This window comes from Budorcas taxicolor, chromosome X, assembly GCF_023091745.1.
Source record: "Budorcas taxicolor isolate Tak-1 chromosome X, Takin1.1, whole genome shotgun sequence".
Taxonomy (NCBI): Eukaryota; Metazoa; Chordata; class Mammalia; order Artiodactyla; family Bovidae; genus Budorcas; species Budorcas taxicolor.
The window spans coordinates 126,581,365-126,600,043 of NC_068935.1; the positions used below are offsets into that span (position 1 = coordinate 126,581,365).

Below are 18,679 nucleotides of genomic sequence, written 5' to 3' on the forward strand. Positions count from 1 at the left end.
ATCATCTTTTGTGATGGTTCTCTTTTTTAAAAAGCGTATTTACTTTTAATTGGAGGATAATTGCTTTACAATATTGTGTTGGTTTCTGCCATACATCAACATGAATCAGCCATAGGTATACACACATCCCCTCCCTCTTGAACCTCCTTCTCACCTCCCACCCCATCCAACTCCTCTAGGTTGTCACAGACCACTGGATTTAAGCTCCCTGCATGATACAGCAAATTTCCACTGGATATCTAATTTTACATATGGTAATATACATGTCTCAATGTTTTATTCTCAATTCATTCTGCCCCTGTGTTCATAAATCTGTCCTCTATGTCTGCATCTCCATTCTGGTGGTTCTCTTTTAAGAAGCACCCCAAAAGTGTCCTCTTATGCCTCATTGACCTGAATAATTCTGGAAGCTGGGAGAATATCCTGTGCTAACTGGCTTAGGTCTGGAATTTTGAGCCAATCACTGTCAAAGGGACTATAATTTCATTTAGCTCGATTAGTCTCACCAGTGGCATTGGGGATGGGTTGGATTCCTTTCACTGTGGCAGCATTGGGAAAAGAAAGACATCTAAACAAAAGCCTGTGATTTTGTCAGGAAGTGGTCACTGTCAAGATTCTGGATAGGTAACTGGGCAGTCTGCCTCTGTAATGGCCTCCACCATTTTTACCTCCTGGTATTCACACCCGACCCCTCCCCTCCTCTTTCCTCTTCCATTGAATAGGGCTGAGCTATGCCACCAATACAGTATTCCAGAAATGACAGTGTAACTGCTAAAGCTAGGTCCTAAGAAGCATTGGGTCCTCTGCCTTGAATGCCTCCCGCTAGGAGAAGGCAACAGCATGCCATGAAGACACCTTTGTAGCTCTGTGCTGGGGCCCACAGAGAGAGGAACTGAGGCTTGCAGACAACAGCTTGTACCAATTTACCAGCCATGAGTGTGAATCATGTTAAAAGTGAATCTTCATCCAGCCCCAGTCAAGCTGACATCTTAATTCAGCCTCATGAGAGACTGAGCCAGGCTCATCCAGATTCCTGAACTTCAGAAAACCATGAGAAATAATAGATTATCTTTGTATGAAGCCACTAAGCTTTGAAGTGATGTTACACAGCATCCTACAACCAGAATGGTGATCTTCAATGGACACTGCAGCCATTTTTTTTAGGTCCAAGGGGTTTCCCTCCTCCCTTTTCTTTACAAATAATTCAAGTAAAATGAGTGCTTTTAAAAAGAATTCTCTATCTTTACTCCCCATTACTTTCACTGCTTCATTGAATTGGCAACTACTAACCAAATATGTTTTCTGAGGAATTTCACTTGAGTTCTTAAAAAATTCAGAACTTCTAAGCTGTGCCACAGAGAAGGCTGGCATGGGAAACATTGAACTGGGAAGTTGCCTGAGAAACAAAATAAGAAGTTTGCCAGGCCCACCCAGATAGATGACCTAGAGTCAGTCCTTAGCATGTATAGGCTCTTCCAACTTGGAAAAAGAACATTTCACTTTATGAATAATCAAGACAGAATTTCCCTCTGGAAGTATGATAAAGCTAAAAAGGACTATAACATTTCATTTGCTTTTTTTCCTGATTATATAGGTAATAACTTTTAAAAATAAAAAATGTGGGGATAAACACTGAAAAGAATAAAGAAGACACTAGAAACCATGCATAATTTCACTACAGAGACTGCTACTAACGTTTCTTCATTGCATTTCACTATAAAATTATGACATGAAATATACAGTTTTATATCCTGCTTTTTCTGTTATATTTTGAGCATTTTCTCACGTGGTTGAATATTCTTTGAAAATGTGTTCTTTACTGGATTCTTAAGGTTTTATTAAATAAGTGTTGTTTTTGCTGTTTAGTTGCTAAATAGTGCCCGACTCCTTGTGACCCCAAGGACTGCAGCATGCCGGGCTTCCCTCTCCTTCACTATTTCCTGGAGTTTGCTCAAACTCATGTCCACTGAGTTGGTGATGCCATCCAACTATCTCATCCTCTGTTGCCCGTTTCTCCTGCCCTTAATCTTTCCCAGCATTGGGGTGTTTTCAGATGAGTCAGTCTTCACATCAGGTGGCCAAAGTATTGGAGTTTCAGCTTCAGCATCAGTCCTTCCAATGAATATTCAGGACTGATTTCCTTTAGGATGGACTGGTTGGATCTCCTTGCAGTCCAAGGGACTCTCAAGAGTCTTGTCAAACACCACAGTTAAAAAGCATCTATTCTTCAGTGCTCAGCTTTCCTTATAGTTCAGCTCTCACTTCCATACATGACTACTGGAATAACCATAGCTTTGACTAGACAGATTTTTGTTGGCAAAGTAATGTCTCTGCTTTTTAATATGCTATGTAGGTTTGTCAAGGCTTTTCTTCCAAGGATCAAGCATCTTTTAATTTCATGGCTGCAGTCACCATCTGCAGTGATTTTGGAGCCCTAGAAAATAAAGTCTCTCATTGTTTCCACTGTTTCCCCATGTATTTGCCATCCTTGGAAGGAAAGTTATGACCAACCTAGGCAGCATATTAAAAAGCAGAGACATTACTTTGTCAACAAAAGTCCATCTAGTCAAGGCTATGGTTTTTCCAGTGGTCATGTATAGATGTGAGAGTTGGACTGTGAAGAAAGCTGAGTGCAGAATAATTGATGCTTTTGAACTGTGGTGTTGGAGAAGACTCTTGAGAGTCCCTTGGACTCAGACATGACTGAGCGACTGAACTGAACTGAACTGATGGGACCAGATACCATGATCTTGGTTTTCTGAATGTTGAGTTTTAAACCAGCTTTTTCACTCTCCTCTTTCACTTTCATCAAAAGGCTCTTTAGTTCTTTACTTTCTGCCGTAAGGGTGGTGTCATCTGCATATCTGAGGTTATTGATATTTCTCCTAGCAATCTTGATTCCAGCTTGTGCTTCACCCAGCCTGGCATTTCACATGATATACTCTGCATATAAGTTAACTGAGCAGGGTGACAATATACAGCCTTGACGTACTCCTTTTCCTATTTGGAACCAGTCTGTTGTTCCATGTCCAGTTCTAACTGTTGCTTCTTGACCTGCATACAGATTTCTCAGTAGGCAGGTCAGGAGGTATGGTATTCCCATCTCTTGAAGAATTTTCCACAGTTTGTTGTGATTCACACAGTCAAATGCTTTGGTGTAGTCAATAAAGCAGAAGTAGATGTTTTTCTGGAACTCTCTTGCTTTTTTCAATGATCCAGCAGATGTTGGCAATATGATCTCTGGTTTCTCTTCCTTTTCTAAATCCAGTTTGAACATCTGGAAGTTCATGGTTCATGTACTGGTGAAGCCTGGCTTGGAGAATTTCGAGCATTACTTTTCTAGTGTGTGAGATGAATGCAATTGTGCAGTAGTCTGAACATTCTTTGGCATTGCCTTTCTTTAGGATTGGAATGAAAACTGACCTTTTCCAGTCCTGTCGCTACTGCTGAGTTTTCCAAATTTGTTGGCATATTGAATGCAGCACTTTCACAGCATCATCTTTGAGGATTTGAAAGAGTTCAACTGGAATTGCATCACCTCCACTAGCTTTGTTTGTAGTGATGCTTCCTAAGGCCCACTTGACTTTGCATTCCAGGATGTCTGGCTCTAGGTTGGTGATCACACCATCATAATTATCTAGGTCATGAAGATAGTTTTTGTGTATTTCTGCTGTGTATTCTTGCCACCTCTTCTTAATATCTTCTGCTTCTGTTACGTCCCTACCATTTCTGTCCTTTATTGTGCACATCTTTTCATGAAATATTCCCTTGGTATCTCTAATTTTCTTGAAGAGATCTCTGCTGCTGCTGCTAAGTCACTTCAGTTGTGTCTGACTCTGTGCGACCCCATAGACGGCAGCCCACCAGGCTCCCCCATCCCTGGGATTCTCCAGGGAAGAACACTGGAGTGGGTTGCCATTTCCTTCTCCAATGCATGAAAGTGAAAAGTGAAAGGGTAGTCCCTCAGTCGTGTCTGACCCTTAGCTAGTCTTTCCCGTTCTATTGTTTTCCTCTATTTCTTTGCATTGATCCCTGAGGAAGGCTTTCTTATCTCTCCTTGCTATTGTTTGGAACTCTGCATTCAAATAGGTATGTCTTTCCTTTTCTCATTTGCCTTTAGCGTCTCTTCTTTACTCAGCTATTTGTAAGGCCTCCTGAGACAACCATTTTGCCTTTTTGCACTTCTTTTTCTTGGGGATGGTCTTGATCCCTGCCTCCTGTACAGTGTTACGAGCCTCCTTTCATAGTTTTTCAGGCACTCTGTCTATCAGATCTACTCCCTTGAATCTGTTTGTCACTTCTACTGTATTATTGTAAGGGATTTGATTTAGGTCATACCTGAATGGTCTAGTGGTTTTCCCTCCTTTCTTCAATATAAGTCTGAATTTAGTAATAAGGGGTTCATGATCTGAGCCACAGTCAGCTCCCAGTCTTGTTTTTGCTGACTGTATAGAGCATCTCCATCTTTGGCTGCAAAGAATATAATCAATCTGATTTCGGTAATGACCATCTGGTGATGTCCATGTGTAGAGTCTTCTCTTGTGTTGTTGGAAGAGGGTGTTTTCTATGACCAGTGTGTTCTCTTGGCAAAACTCTTTTAGCCTTTGCCCTGCTTCATTTTGTACTCCAAGGCCAAATTTTCCTGTTACTCCAGTTATCTCTTGACTTCCTACTTTTGCATTCCAGTGCCCTATAATGAAAAGGACATCTTTTTTGGGTGTTAGTTCTAGAAGGTCTTGTAGGTCTTCATAGAACCGTTCAGCTTCAGCTTCTTCAGTATTACTGATCAAGGAATAGACTTGGATTACTGTGATATTGTGTGGCTTAACAGACTAAAACTTATTTCTTGTTTAGACTAATTTCTTCTTTAGACTAAGCCACTGTGATATTAGTAGCTAAGCATACTAAAACTTATTTCTTGCCTTCATAACTGTGCATGGAGAGTTCCTGGTCAGCAGACAGTGTTCCATGCAGTCATTCAGGGACCCAGGCTCCTTCCATCTTGTGTCTCTGCTGTCCTATAAGGCATAAGACTCCACCACTTAACCCTGTTCATCTAGCTAGCAACCATGTGAAAGAAAAGAAGGTGGAGAAGGCACACTTGCTTCCCAATGACCTGAGCTCAGAAGAGGCATATATCACAGTTGCTTACTTTCTTTTGTCAAAAACTAGCCATATGGCTCTACCTAGATGTTGGAAGTATAGTACCTGGCTGAGAAGCAATTTTCTAGGAACTTTTTTATACCATGCAAGCAAATGAATGAATTTTATCATATGGCTAGCTGTCTCTGCCATATTCACTAAGGAAATTTTCAGATATATAATTCATGGAGTTGATAAGAAATTGGTATAACAGAGTTTATCAGCCTTGTCACTACTGACATTTTAGATTGAGTAATTCTCTGTTGCAGGGGCCTTTCCTGTACATTTAAAGTTGTTTAGCAATATCTCTGGACTCTCCTCTTTAGATACCAGTAGCATCCCCCTAGTTGTTGCTGGTTTTTATTCATTGCTCTTGTCCTTTGTTTGTTTGATCTTGTACTTTTTCTGTCTTCTCTTGTTTTAATTGAGCATTTTCTATGATTCCATTTTCTCTCTTCTCTTAGCATATCAATTGTACTTCTTTTTTTTATAACTTCTACTTAGTGGTTGGTCTAGAGTTTTCAACATATACAACTATTCCACATCAACTTTCAAATAACCCTATACCATTTCACAGTAGTATAAGAACCTTCTAACAGAGTATTCACAGTTCCTCCCTACCATCCCTTATTGAAATGAGTTACTCATTTCATTTATTTGTAAGCTACATTTGCTGAATGCATTGCTTCTTACAGTTATTATGAACTGTTGTGTATTAGGTTAATTAACAATTAGAAAAATAAAAATATTTTATTTTACCTTTATTCCTTCTATTGCACTCTTCTTTATGTAGTTCTGCCTTTCTGAGCTATATCATTTTTCTTCTTTTAGAAGAACTTTTGTTTTTAACATTTCTTACAAGGTAGGTCTACTGGCAATAAACTTCAATTTCTTTTTAAAAAATATTTACTTATTTTTATTTTTGGCTGTGCTGTCTTCATTGCTCTGTGGGCTTTTCTCTAGTTGTGATGCATGGGCTTCTCATTACAGTGGCTTCTCTTGTGGAGGAGCACAGGTTCTAGGGCATTCAGGCTTCAGTAGTTGTGGCACATGGGCTCAGGAGTTGCAGCTCCTGGGCCATAGAGCACTGGCTCAGTAACTGTGGTACACAGGCTTAGTTGTTCTGAGGCATGTGGAATCAACTCTATGTCTCCTGCATTGGCAGGTGGATTCTTTACCACTGAGCCACCAGGGAAGCCTCCTCAGTTTTTGTTTGTCTAAGAAATTCTTTAGTTCTCCTTCACTTTTAAAGAATAATTTGACTGGATACATAATTATAAGTTGGTGGGTTTTTTCTTTCAACACTTTAAATGTTTCATTCCACTCTCTTTTTGCTTGCATGATTTCTGAAGAGAAGTCTGTTGTGAATTTTAACTTCTCTGTAGGTAAAGTGTTTTATTTCTTTGTCTTCTTTCAATGTTTTTTCTGTCTTTTACTTTCTGCAATTTAAATACAAAATGTCTAGGTATAGATTTTTTAATATTTGTCTTTTTGGGTGTTCTCTGAGCTTCTTGCAGAGAAGTCAATGGCACCCCACTCCAGTACTCTTGCTTGGTAAAGCCCATGGGCAGAGGAGCCTGGAAGGCTGCAGTCCATGGGGTCACTAAGAGTCCGACATGACTGGGCAACTTCACCTTCACTTTTCACTTTCATGCGTTGGAGAAGGAAATGGCAACCCACCCCAGTGTTCTTGCCTGGAGAATCCCAGGGATGGGGGAGCCTGGTGGGCTGCCGTCTGTGGGGTCGCACAGAGTCAGACACGACTGAAGCGACTTAGCAGCAGCAGCAGCAGCAGCAGCAGCAGCAGCAGCTGAGCTTCTTGAATCTGTGGTTTGATGCCTGTCATTAATTTTAGAAAATTCTCAGTCATTATTATTTCAAATATTTCTTCTCTTTCTACTCCATCTGGTATTTCTATTATGCATATATGACACTTTTGTAATTATTCCATAGTTCTTGAATATTATGCTCTTTTTTTTCTCTTTGTATTTCAGTTTTAGAAGTTTCTATTAACATATCACTGATTCCTTCCTTAGTCATATCTAATCTGTTGCTGAGCCCATCAAAGGCATTCTTCATTTCTGATAGTGTTTTTAATTTCCAGCATTTCCTTTTGATTCCCAGAATTTCTGTCTCTCTGCTTACATTTCCATCTGCTTTTGCATGTTATCCACTTTTGCCATTAGAGCCTTTAGTATATTAATCATAGTTGCTTCAAATTCCCAGTCTGATAATTACAAAATCTCTGCCATATCTGAGCCTGATTCTGATGCTTGGTTTATGTTTTAGACTTTTTTTTTTTGTCTTTTCGAATGCCTTGTAATTATTTGTAGAAAGCCAGACGTGATGTAATGAGTAAAAAGAACTAGGTAACTTGGCCTCTAGTGTGAGGTTTTATGTTCTATCTGGCTAGGAGTTAAGTTGTGCTTACTGTTTGCTGTCCTTGTAGGTATCACAAGTCCCTAAACCAATCCTATGTGCTCTTCTCTCATTGCATTCATTGGTCAGCTACATTTAGAGGATCCAAAGCATATAGGGAGGTTTGAGAAGGAGGGGATGTATGTATACTTATGGTTGACTCATGTTGTTGTATAGCAGAAACCAACACAACATTGTAAAGCAATTATCCTCCAATTAAAAATAAATTTAAAAAAGCATATAGGGGATGATAGGCTTAATAAGGTAGAGAGAACCTGGACCCCCTGAATCACCACTCAAAGAGAAGCCACCAGGGAAAGCCTTTCAACTCAAATACCTACAGTGAATTTTGTGTGAATGAGAAATAATCTCTATTAGAATTTGGAATTAATTCATTTCTGTAGCATAGTGTAGTTTAACCTGAATAATTCAGGAGCTCAAAACATTTGATATTAAAGAATAGAGTGACCCTAGAAATTTGGAAGACTTGAGGAAATGTAGGTATAGACATTAGTGTTTGTGCATATCAGTAAACAAATGCATTTATTCTCATTACTTTAAAATGATGTATTATTATAATTCTAATTGCAGAAAACCATATCAGCAAAATGATAAAGTTCCTCAACAGTCTCACAGTTCTTCAGCATCTACCTGAGGCTCTAGTGTGTCAACTAGACACCCAAGAGTCAAGATAACTATAAAGTGGGGCCCAGCCTACTTCCCCACAGTCTGATTCCGATAATGCTGACCAGTACATTCTTTTCCAAGGTAGGAGTCAGAAGGAATTTTCCATTTTGGTTGCTTTTCATAGAAATTGAAGAATGAGATTAAGGGACTCATTCAGATGGCAATGTTAAATGACAAATGCAAATAATAAGTCAACTGAATGGCAGATAATAGAAAGAAGTCAAACATGTAGATGTTTAATCCTTCCCATTAATTGGAATAAAAATCCTGTGGAATGTGAAGGGTTGGAGGTCACTGGGTTAAATTAATCCCTGGTTTTTCTTAAGAGAAAAACTACTTAAGAGACTTTGGAGTTGCTGTCTTTAAAAATGCAAACTGCATTGCACTATTTACATATTTTATGCGGGAAGTGGCAGGTTTTAATTTTAACTGCATACCAACTTCGCAGTTGTTCCCTGAACAGAATAGAAACTTGGAGAAAATTAGATGGAGGGAAAAAAACTGATAGTAAAACCAGAAACTGAAATGAGTTTAAAGTTCAAACAAAGTGCATTGCAAAGTGCTGGAACATCCATGCACATTTGATCAGGAAAACTACATGGTCTCTTATAGTGTTTTTTACCTGTCTGAAGAGACTCAAAGCAAGTAAGATTCATTCTAGAAGAAAAAAATAGATAGACTCATGATATGCACGAAGAGCTAGCTGTAGGGTTTTAAGAATTTCTTCCAATCTGATAGTAAACTTTAAGGACAAAAAGAGGTTGATTTTATGCTTTGGCCTTCCTTGGTTTTGTGCTTTGTAATAGTACCTACCTTCTATTTAAATTGTGTGAAGGAATGTTAAATGACAAATGACATAAATTTTGAGCCATACACCAAAAAGAAAATGTCTGAAAGGAAGAATATTCTTTTTCTTTTTTTTGACTAAGTTCTTTTGCGTGCAGCTTCATAAATTGAGGTGCCTGGCTTTGAGGTGAGGATATACTCTTGTAAAAGCTACCTTATCACTTTCGAGCACACTTTCTTCAGGCAACATTTATAGACATCTGCCTCCTGCTTGCAGTAAGCTCTTTGCCTTCTATCACCAAATATTACATTAGTCAAGATAGGATAGGCTGTACTGCAGTAACAAAACTACCTTTGTGAGTAGGGTGAAAGCTGCCCTTCTCTTACTGTTAAGAGACTTTCTTTTCAACCAGTCCTGCTTTCGCCTTCAAAATGATGTTGTTATCATTGTTGTTTTTCCTGAGGACTTCAAGTTCTTATTTTGAGCAGTAGTATCTGATCATCTTCTCTCTGCATTCCATCTTCAGTAGTCCTCAAGGCAATGTGGATGCTCCTAACTGTCCAGATGACAGTCACGCTAATGAAGCGCAGAAAAGAAAACCCCAAAGTGAATTTTCATTTTCAGTGATTATTCCTGAAACACACTGCTTTAATTCTTGGTGTTCATGTGTACTTTTGTGACAAGCTTTTGAGTGCAAAGCACCCAGGCTCAGCTCTGTGTCCCCCTGGGCATGTGAGCAGATGTGTATAGGACTGGGGAGTTTTTAAGTCTCATTAGGCATTCACTTTCTAATCAAGGACTCTTTCACAAGAAGCTCAAGTGAACTCTTAGGGCCAGCAATAAGGCACTAAAGTTTGCCGAAAGGTATGTCCAACCTGCATGTTAACGGTGGTGCCATTTTTTTAAAATAACTATTGGAATATATTTTTTTAAATTGGGGTATAGTTGGATGTATCATGTAAGTTACAGATGTACAACACCTTGTGTAAACCCTACAGTCAGGTTTTCTGTGGGTCGTTAAATGGTGAGTGTTCCCACAGTAACATGCAAGAGGCAGCCTGACCCATTACTTGGGAAGAGACTGTGAATCATTTTTAGGTTTTGTGTTTTGCCTAAGAAATGATCTTACTTTATATTTTTATTTCAGTTTGTAAATTCTACTCTGTAAGAAAAGTCCATTCTTACTTTGTAAGAAAAGTCACTATTTTATACTCCATTTATAAATATTATAAAATATTGGCTATATTCTCTGTGTTGTACAGTATATCCCTTGCAGCTTATTTATTTTATGCATAATAATTTGTACCTCTTAATCCCCACTCCTGTTTTGTCCCTCCCATCTTCCCTCACCTTAATGGTAACCACTAGTTTTCTGCATCTGTGAGTTTGTTTCTTTATTTTTTTTTTGTACTGACTAGTTTTATTTTTTTAGATTCCACATATGTGTTATCATACAGTATTTGTCATTCTCTCACTTATTTCACTTAGCGTAATACTCTTCAAGTCTACCCACGTTGTTGCAAATGGCACAATTTTATTCTTTTTTATGGCTGAGTAGTTGCTGGAAGAGGGTGTTTGCTATGACTAGTGCATTCTCTTGCCAAAATTCTGTTAGCCTTTGCCCTGCATTTCGTACTCCAAAGCCAAACTTGCTTGTTACTCTGGGTATCTCTTGACTTCCTACTTTTGCATTCCAGTCCCCTATGATGAAAAGGACATCTGTTTTTGGTGTTAGTTCTATAAAGTCTTGTAGGTCTTCACAGAACCGTTCAACTTCAGCTTCTTTGGCATTAGTGGTTGGGGCATAGACTTGGATTACTATGATATTGAATGGTTTGCCTTGGAACCAAACAGAGGTCATTCTGTTGTTTTTGAGATTGCACCCAAGTACTGCATTTTGGACTCTCTTGTTGACTATGAGGGCTAATCTATTTCTTCTAAGGGATTCTTGCCCATAGTAGTAGATATAATGGTCATCTGAATTAAATTCGTCCATTCTGGTCCATTTTAGTTCACTGATTCCTAAAATGTCAATGTTCACTCTTGCCATCTCCTGTTTGACTGCTTCCAATTTACCTTGATTCATGGATGTAACATTCCAGGTTCCTATTGTATTGTTCTTTACAGCATCGGACTTAGCTTCCATCACCAGTCACATACACAACCAGGCATTGTTTTCACTTTGGCTCAGCCTTGTCATTCCTTCTGGAGCTATTTTTCCACTCTTCTCCAGTAGCATATTGGGCACCTACCAACCTGGGTAGTTCATCTTTCAGTGTCATATCTTTTTGCCTTTTCATACTGTTCATGGGGTTCCCAAGGCAAGAGCCTCCTGAGAAATCTGTATGCAGGTTAAGAAGCAACAGTTAGAACCAGACATGGAACAATGGACTGGTTCCAAATTGGGAAAGGAGTATGTCAAGGCTGTATATTGTCACCTTGCTTATTTAACTTATATGCAGAGTATATCATACGAAACTTCAGACTGGATGAAGCACAAGCTGGAATCAAGATTGCCAAGAGAAATATCAATACTCTCAGATACGCAGATGATACCACCCTTATGGCAGAAAGTAAAGAGGAACTAAACAGCCTCTTGATGAAAGTGAAAGAGAAGAGTGAAAAAGCTGGCTTAAAACTCAACATTCAGAAAACGAAGATCATGGCATCTGGTCCCATCACTTCATGGCAAAATAGTTGGGGAAACAATGGAAACAGTGACAGCCTTTATTTTCTTGGCCTCCAAAATCACTGCAGATGGCAACTGCAGCTGTGAAATTAAAAGATGCTTGCTCCTTGGAAGAAAAGCTATGACAAACCTAGATAGCATACTAAAAAGCAGAGACATTATTTTACCAACAAAAGTCCATGTAGTCAAAGCTATGGTTTTTCCAGTAGTCAAGTATGGATGTGAGAGTTGGACCATAAAGAAAGCTGAGTGCCGAAGAATTGATGCTTTTGAATTGTGGTGTTGGAGAATACTCTTGAGAGTCCCTTGGACTTCAGGGAGATCAAATCAGTCAATCCTAAAGGAAATCAGTCCTGAATATTCATTGGAAGGACTGATGCTGAAGCTCCAATATTTTGGCCACCTGATGTGAAGAACTGACTCATTGGAAAAGACCCTGATGCCGGGAGAGATTGAAGGCAGGAGGAGAAAGGGACAACAGAGGATGAGATGTTTGGATGTCAACACCGACTCGATGGACATGAGTTTGAGCAAGCTCTGGGAGTTGGTGATGGACAAGGAAGCCTAGTATGCTGCAGTCCATGGGGTCACAAAGAATCGGACACAGCTGAGTGACTGAACTGAACTGAACTGATGGCTGAGTAGTATTCCATTGTGTATAAATATATATATCACATCTTTGTCCATTCATCTGTTGATGGACACTTAGGCTGCTTCCATATCTTAGCAATTGTAAATAATGCTGCTATGAGTATTGGGGTCGCATGTATTTGTGTGTGTGTGTGGGGGGGAATTAAAAATTGTTTTATTTGGGAAAAGTGCATCTTAAAAAAGGGCAGCTGCAAAATACAGAGACCTCTGCAACAGTTACTGTTTTTTTTTTTTTCCTTCAAGTGAAAAGAATGAGTGATAGCTGAGGCATCAGAGCAGTAGATGGACACATCTGGGGCACCTCCAAGTTATTTTCAGGAAAGAGAACAACAAAACACAAAGGTAAAAATTCCAATCAAGGAATTATTCTAACAATTTAACATTAGTTTATCTTGTGAATTACCACTCTCTGTTTCCCCTTTTAGTGGAAAAGCCTGACTTACTATAGTGCCAACCAATGACTCCACTATAGGAAACACCTTAGAACATAGTTTTGAATCACACTGCCTAGCTGCAAAACTCGGGGATGGAATGAGGCAAACACCCACAGAAAAGGAACACAAAAACCTGACAAGAAACCCCTCAAATGAGGACAAAGTTTTGTCAAAATGTGCCTGGACTGAGAATTCTAGGAGATCATACAACATTAAACACAAGTGTGGACTCAAGCCCTAGGTTGTATTAATACATGGGATAACCATATAGTTTGCACTTCTGTGGCTAAGCCCATTTCTCTATTTATACAGACAGAGCTAGCATTGCTCTATTAACAGCTACCAATAAACTGCTTTGTCCTTTAAGATCTATTTGCCAGGCGAGGCTGAAACCACTAAACTAAATTTTTTCACTAAGGCTACAAACACTGCGTCTGTGCAGGGATGGGAAGCTTGTCACGCACTCACACATCCAAAGACCATCTGCCTTGAGTCAGCTTCCAACTCTGCATTATTTTCTTCAATATTTTATTGAAGAAATATTCTTCAACTCCAATATTTTATATGTGTTCTTTCATAATTTTCCTATCACGCTAAACACGGTAAGAATCTCAAATACATTCACACCTGGTTCTGGTTACCCAGGAGTATTACTTGTGTGCAATGAAACAAGAGACCGAAAACCACAGGACGAGTGCACAGGGCGGGGGATAACAGGATAGGGACCAGACAGAAAACACAGATGTGCAGATGTCACCAGAAACCAAGTACCCACCTCCCAAGTCTAGAGCAGAAGGAGGCTACAGTTCAGTTCCTTCACCTATCACTCCGATTCCTAGACCCCCAAAGCAGGAGCCAGTGCTGTTACTTCTGAACCCAGGGTCCTCAAAAATGAGTCCTGGAAATTCAGAAATGCTCCCCTCGAACTGTGTGGATCTGGTGGAAATCATGAAGCGACAAACCTACACTAACTGTCTGACAGTTAAATTCATGTTACAAAAAAACTAACCTTCAGATTTATTTTTGTAACTTTTTTAAACAGAGAAAACAAAATACTTCTTGGGGAAAGGTAGGGGGTTGAGAAGACAGGCCCTGGGTAAAAATGATTATGACAGCACCTGGAGCTGAGAGGCCTGCCTAGGAGAGCAGCCCAGGCATGGCCACTGCCCCCGAGGCCCGCTGCAGTCTGAGGCTTGGCAGACCAGTGCACGCGCCCCGCCAAGCTGCTATAGATCCAAGTCATAAAAATCTTACAGCTCATCGTGAAACAAGTCCCACTCGTCTTCAGAGTCTGTCAGGTTGTCGCCCCCACCTGAAGTCAAAAGCATAAGCAACATCTCACCCAGCTCAAAGGTGACAACCTCCTCTTCATCATCAAGAGGGTTGCCATTCTCTTGGTCCTCGATGAGCTCCCAGAAGTGGTTCCTTCATTGGGCCTGGCATCTGCTAGATGTTCCCACATTCTGTCTCTGTGGCCCCTCTCGACGGCCATCAGTGTACGCACGCTTGTAAAAACAGTTCCCTCCAAATGAGCAGCTCCCATGGCCTTCGTCAAAATACGTGCAGGCCTTGTTGCTCATTGCCTTTTTGTATTTCTGAATGAGTTTCTGCTTCTCTCTTTTTCTCCTCCACCCAGTACTCACTTGGAATGACAAAGTTAGATGTGATCTGGCATTCTAGGCAGGACTTTATCATCTTGCTCTCAAATTGCTTAGCACTCCTCCAGTTGCAAATACACTTGAGACAGTAGGTGTGGTTGCAGTTGGAGAGGATCCCGAAGTGGTGCTCGCTAGGGTTGGCTTTCTCGTAGACTACCTCCATGCAGATGCCATATACCACGTCCTTGCTGCACTGCACTGTGAGTGAGAGCTCCATGTCCTTCTCATGGGCCTTAATGCAGGATTTTCTATGCTGTGACCTCTGGGCACCATCCACGGGATGAAGGACCTGCAGCCTGCACATGTCACACGTGTCTCCATGCAGATATATGCAGTTCTCCTCATAGTGGCACTCCCCCACTGCGGCACAGGGGCAGAACTGCTTCTTAGTGTCCACCGTACTTTGCTCCTTCTCCGAGTCTTCCTTGGTCACTGAACCCTGCAGGGGTCCTTCAGTGGAGGAAGGGGTAATCTGGCCACAGTAGGGCTGCCCTGGAACAAACTTCATGGCATTCACGGTCTTCTGAACTGGCTCCTACAGTTGCAAAGTTTGAATTTCTTGACTCAGCCTTGCCCATATTCATTTCAACAGTTGGTCCAACTGATGAGAGACTCGAGGAAGCAGCAAGGGATGGCTTTTCAGTTAGATCTGTAGCAGTTGCTTCTTCCTGTTTCAGTGGCTTGCTATGTTCATATCTGCAGTGGTCTCCATAAATACAGTACCCTCGTTGAAAATACTTGCACACTATACCATATGGACTGTCAAGAGAGGTCATGTGAGTAGCGACAGTTGTCTCCTTCCTTACAAACCCCATGCATGAAATACCGTCTGGGTTTCTGGTTTGTTTTTCGTGCCTTTTGTCTCTCAGTCTTCACAGTGATATCCCTTCTTGCCAACCCATCTCTACATCTCTTAGTGTTCCTCCTTTCCATCGAGTCCAAGTTCAATCTGCTTGCTGATGGCAGGCCAATAAACTGAGAGATGAAATGTTGAGGTCAGGAACAGGAAAGCCAGCAGACCGAGGTGATAGCAGACTAGGTCTCTGAAATACCATCCTGCATGGATCTTTTTGAGTTAGTGTTTTTGTTTCTCTAGGGTATATACTCAGGAGTTGGAATTGCTGGGTCATGTGGCAGATTTAGTTTTTTGAGAAGTGTCCATACTGTTTTCCACAATGGCTGCACCAATTTACATTCTCCCCAACAGTGCATGAGGGTTAGGGTTATCCACATCCTCACCAACATTTGTTATTCATGTTCTTTTTGATGATAGACATTCTAACAGGTGTGAAGCGATATCTCATTTTGGTTTTAATTTGCATTTCTCTGATGATTAACAGTGATATGGATCTTTTCATGTACATGTTTCATGTACAGCTATGTCTTCTTTGGAAAAATGTCTATTCAGAACTTCTGTCCATTTTTTAATTGGGTCACTTATTTTTTTGATATTGACTTGTGTGAGCTGTTGTATATTTTGGATATTGGCCCTTTATCAGTCATATTGTTACCAAATACTTTCTCCCATTCGGTATGTTGTCTTTTTATTTTGTTGATGGTTTCCTTTGCTGTACAAGAGCTTTTAAGTCTTATTAGGTCCCATTTGTTTATTTTTTGCTTTTATTTCCTATGCTTTAGGAGATAGAGCCAAAAAATTGTGCATATTAATGGCGGTGCCATTTTGTTTGTAACGACCGCGGAGCCTGGTAGGCTACTGTCCATGGGGTCGCAAAGAGTCGGACATGACTGAGTGACTTCACTTTCACTTTCACTGGAATGTGTAGGCTTTTAAAATAGTGTAAGAATTTTATATATAGGTAAAAAACGCAGATCAAATGTTCATACAGATCAACTTGAAAATCATTGCTTTGGGACTTCCCTGGTGACCCAGTGGCTAAGACTCCATGCTCCCAATGCAGGGTGCCTGGGTTCGATCCCTGGTCAGGGTACTAAGATCCCATATGCCACAAGTAAGACCTGGTACAGCCAAATAAATTCATTAAATAAATAAAAAGAATTAAAAAAGAAAATCATTGCTTTATTAATTAGTTGATAAGACTCTGTGTAAAATCCTGATGTTGTGAACACATGATAGGGAAGCTTTGATGGAATAGGAAAGGTCTAGCACAGGGCTCAGAAAGTTCTTAGTTCTGAAAAGTTCCATTTATCTTTGGGGGAATGCAGGACAATGGAAGATGAATCCCGTGAGACCAAGAAGACCTGTTTAACAAACTAGTGACATTTTCTTCCCAGGAAGTACACTGCTTATATGTTAACTAGTAGTTGTTCTTGGATAAACTTTTAGTACTATTGTTGCCTTGACTGTGGGTGAGGCAGGAAGGTACCCAGAGCATCAAGGCTGTGTCACAGAGTCTGGTACAAGGAGAAAAGTAGCAGAGGGAGGAACTGGGGAAAGCAGCATGGCAGAACCCATGGGGGCATTCTCATAAGTGCAGCTTCAGAGGGATGGGGTCCATCTGTGAACACAGGGTCTTACTCCCAGGGTCCTAGTCACTGAAGTCAGAGGAGGTCCAAGCTGCAACCACAAGGTTTTGTGCCTCTGGGCCTGGGATACTTCCTGAAGAGAAGCCAGAATGCCAGAGTACAGTTTCAAAAAGACCAGGAAGCTGGAAGCCAGAGACCACTCCCAAAGGAAAAGCCCCCTTGTCTCAAAAGGAGAAAGGAAGACAATGGGTACCTATCTGCTATGGTCTCAGTCTTTGTGTCCACGTGCGTGCTAAGTCACTTCAGTTATGTCCGACTCTCTGCGACCCCATGGACTGTAGCCTGCTAGGCTTGTCTGTCCATGGGGATTCTGCAGGCAAGAATACTGGAGTGGGTTGCCACGCCCGCCTCCAGGGGATCTTCCCAACCCCAGGGATCCAACCCATGTCTCATGTCTCCTGCACTGACAGGCGAGTTATTTAATACTACTAGTGCCACCTGCCCCCCACCCTGCCACCATATAATGGAAGCCATAACCTTCAATGTGATGGTGTTAGGAGGTGGGGCCTTTGGGAAGAGCAAAGCCCTTATGAATGAGATTAGTGCCTTTATAAAGGAGGCTGCAGAAAACCCCCTTGCCTCTTCCAACTTGTGAAGACATAGAGAGAAGATGGCCATTTGTGAATTAGGAAGTGGGCTCTCAACAGACACTGAATCTGCCGGTACCTTGATCTTGGACTTCTCAGCCTCCACAACTGTGAGATATAAATTTATGTTTATAAGCCACACAGTCTCTGGTGTTTTGTTATATCAGCCTGAGTGGACTAAGACACCATCTATAGGACAGAGTTAAACTCTTTGTCTCCTGTTCCATCTCTACCTCTAGTGCTGGGAAAATGAGGGTGTGGTGTGACCTTTGGACACGGACCTGGCCTTCCACTGACAGAGTGGTACTGAATTTTCAGTTTCAAAGTTCTGCTGAGTTGATTCTTAGAGACCCTTTCCTGTCACTGAAATCCTTTGACAAGGCAGCTCAGTACCAACACCCTCACACACAACCCAAGGATGCATATGGTTCTCAGCAGCTGAGAGAGTGCCATTGATCTGATGAGGCCTCTGCTCTCACACAGCCCTCCCTGCACATGCCCAGACAGTCCAGCTCATTAAGCTTGCAGCCTGGTAGATGCCCACTAGAGGCTCTTTTTTCAGCTTCCAGACCCTCTACCCCAAGCTACTCTCTGCAGAAAGGGGACCCTGAAGTAAAGAATTTTGGCAAATGTGTGTTTGTGAATGCACATGCATCATGAGTGATAGGAAAGGGAGAAAGAGAAACAAATGGACTGATTGGGACAGATGAACCTAGAAAGAGGGGAGTGGGGGCACATGTGGGACGTGTGAGTGAGAGAGAGAGTGAGGTGAGGGAGAGCACGGGCATTATGAGCAGAGATAAAGATGAGTAGTAGTGTGGGCAGCCATGGAAGTGACCTAATAGATGCTGCTAGAAGAGGGGCTGGGACAAGGTGGCCAGGTCCTGGGAGTGGTCTAGGGGTGGGAGAGAGAGATTAAAGATCTGTTGGTGAGACTGTTGGCATTTACATCATGGTTTCACAAGCTCCTCAGGGCACAGGCTGCACTTTAGGAACATTCTTTTCCTTTTATCCCCCTTCAAGGCTTGTGCTGACTATTTAACTACTCCTTACCTCATATGAGCAAATCTGGGAGTGGAGAGGCCTCCCTTGTGGTATGATCTGCCCCACCCTGAAGAGCT

The 18,679-nt window shown here is 41.2% G+C and overlaps 1 protein-coding gene and 1 pseudogene across 2 annotated transcripts in view; one reads left to right on the plus strand and one right to left on the minus strand.

Annotated features, from left to right (window-relative positions):
* RAI2 (retinoic acid induced 2) overlaps positions 1-18,679 on the plus strand; it is a 426,024-nt gene that overhangs the window by 39,058 nt on the left and 368,287 nt on the right. The gene's annotated exons all lie outside the window — the stretch shown is intronic.
* LOC128069846 (E3 ubiquitin-protein ligase makorin-1-like) lies at positions 14,035-15,288 on the minus strand (annotated as a pseudogene).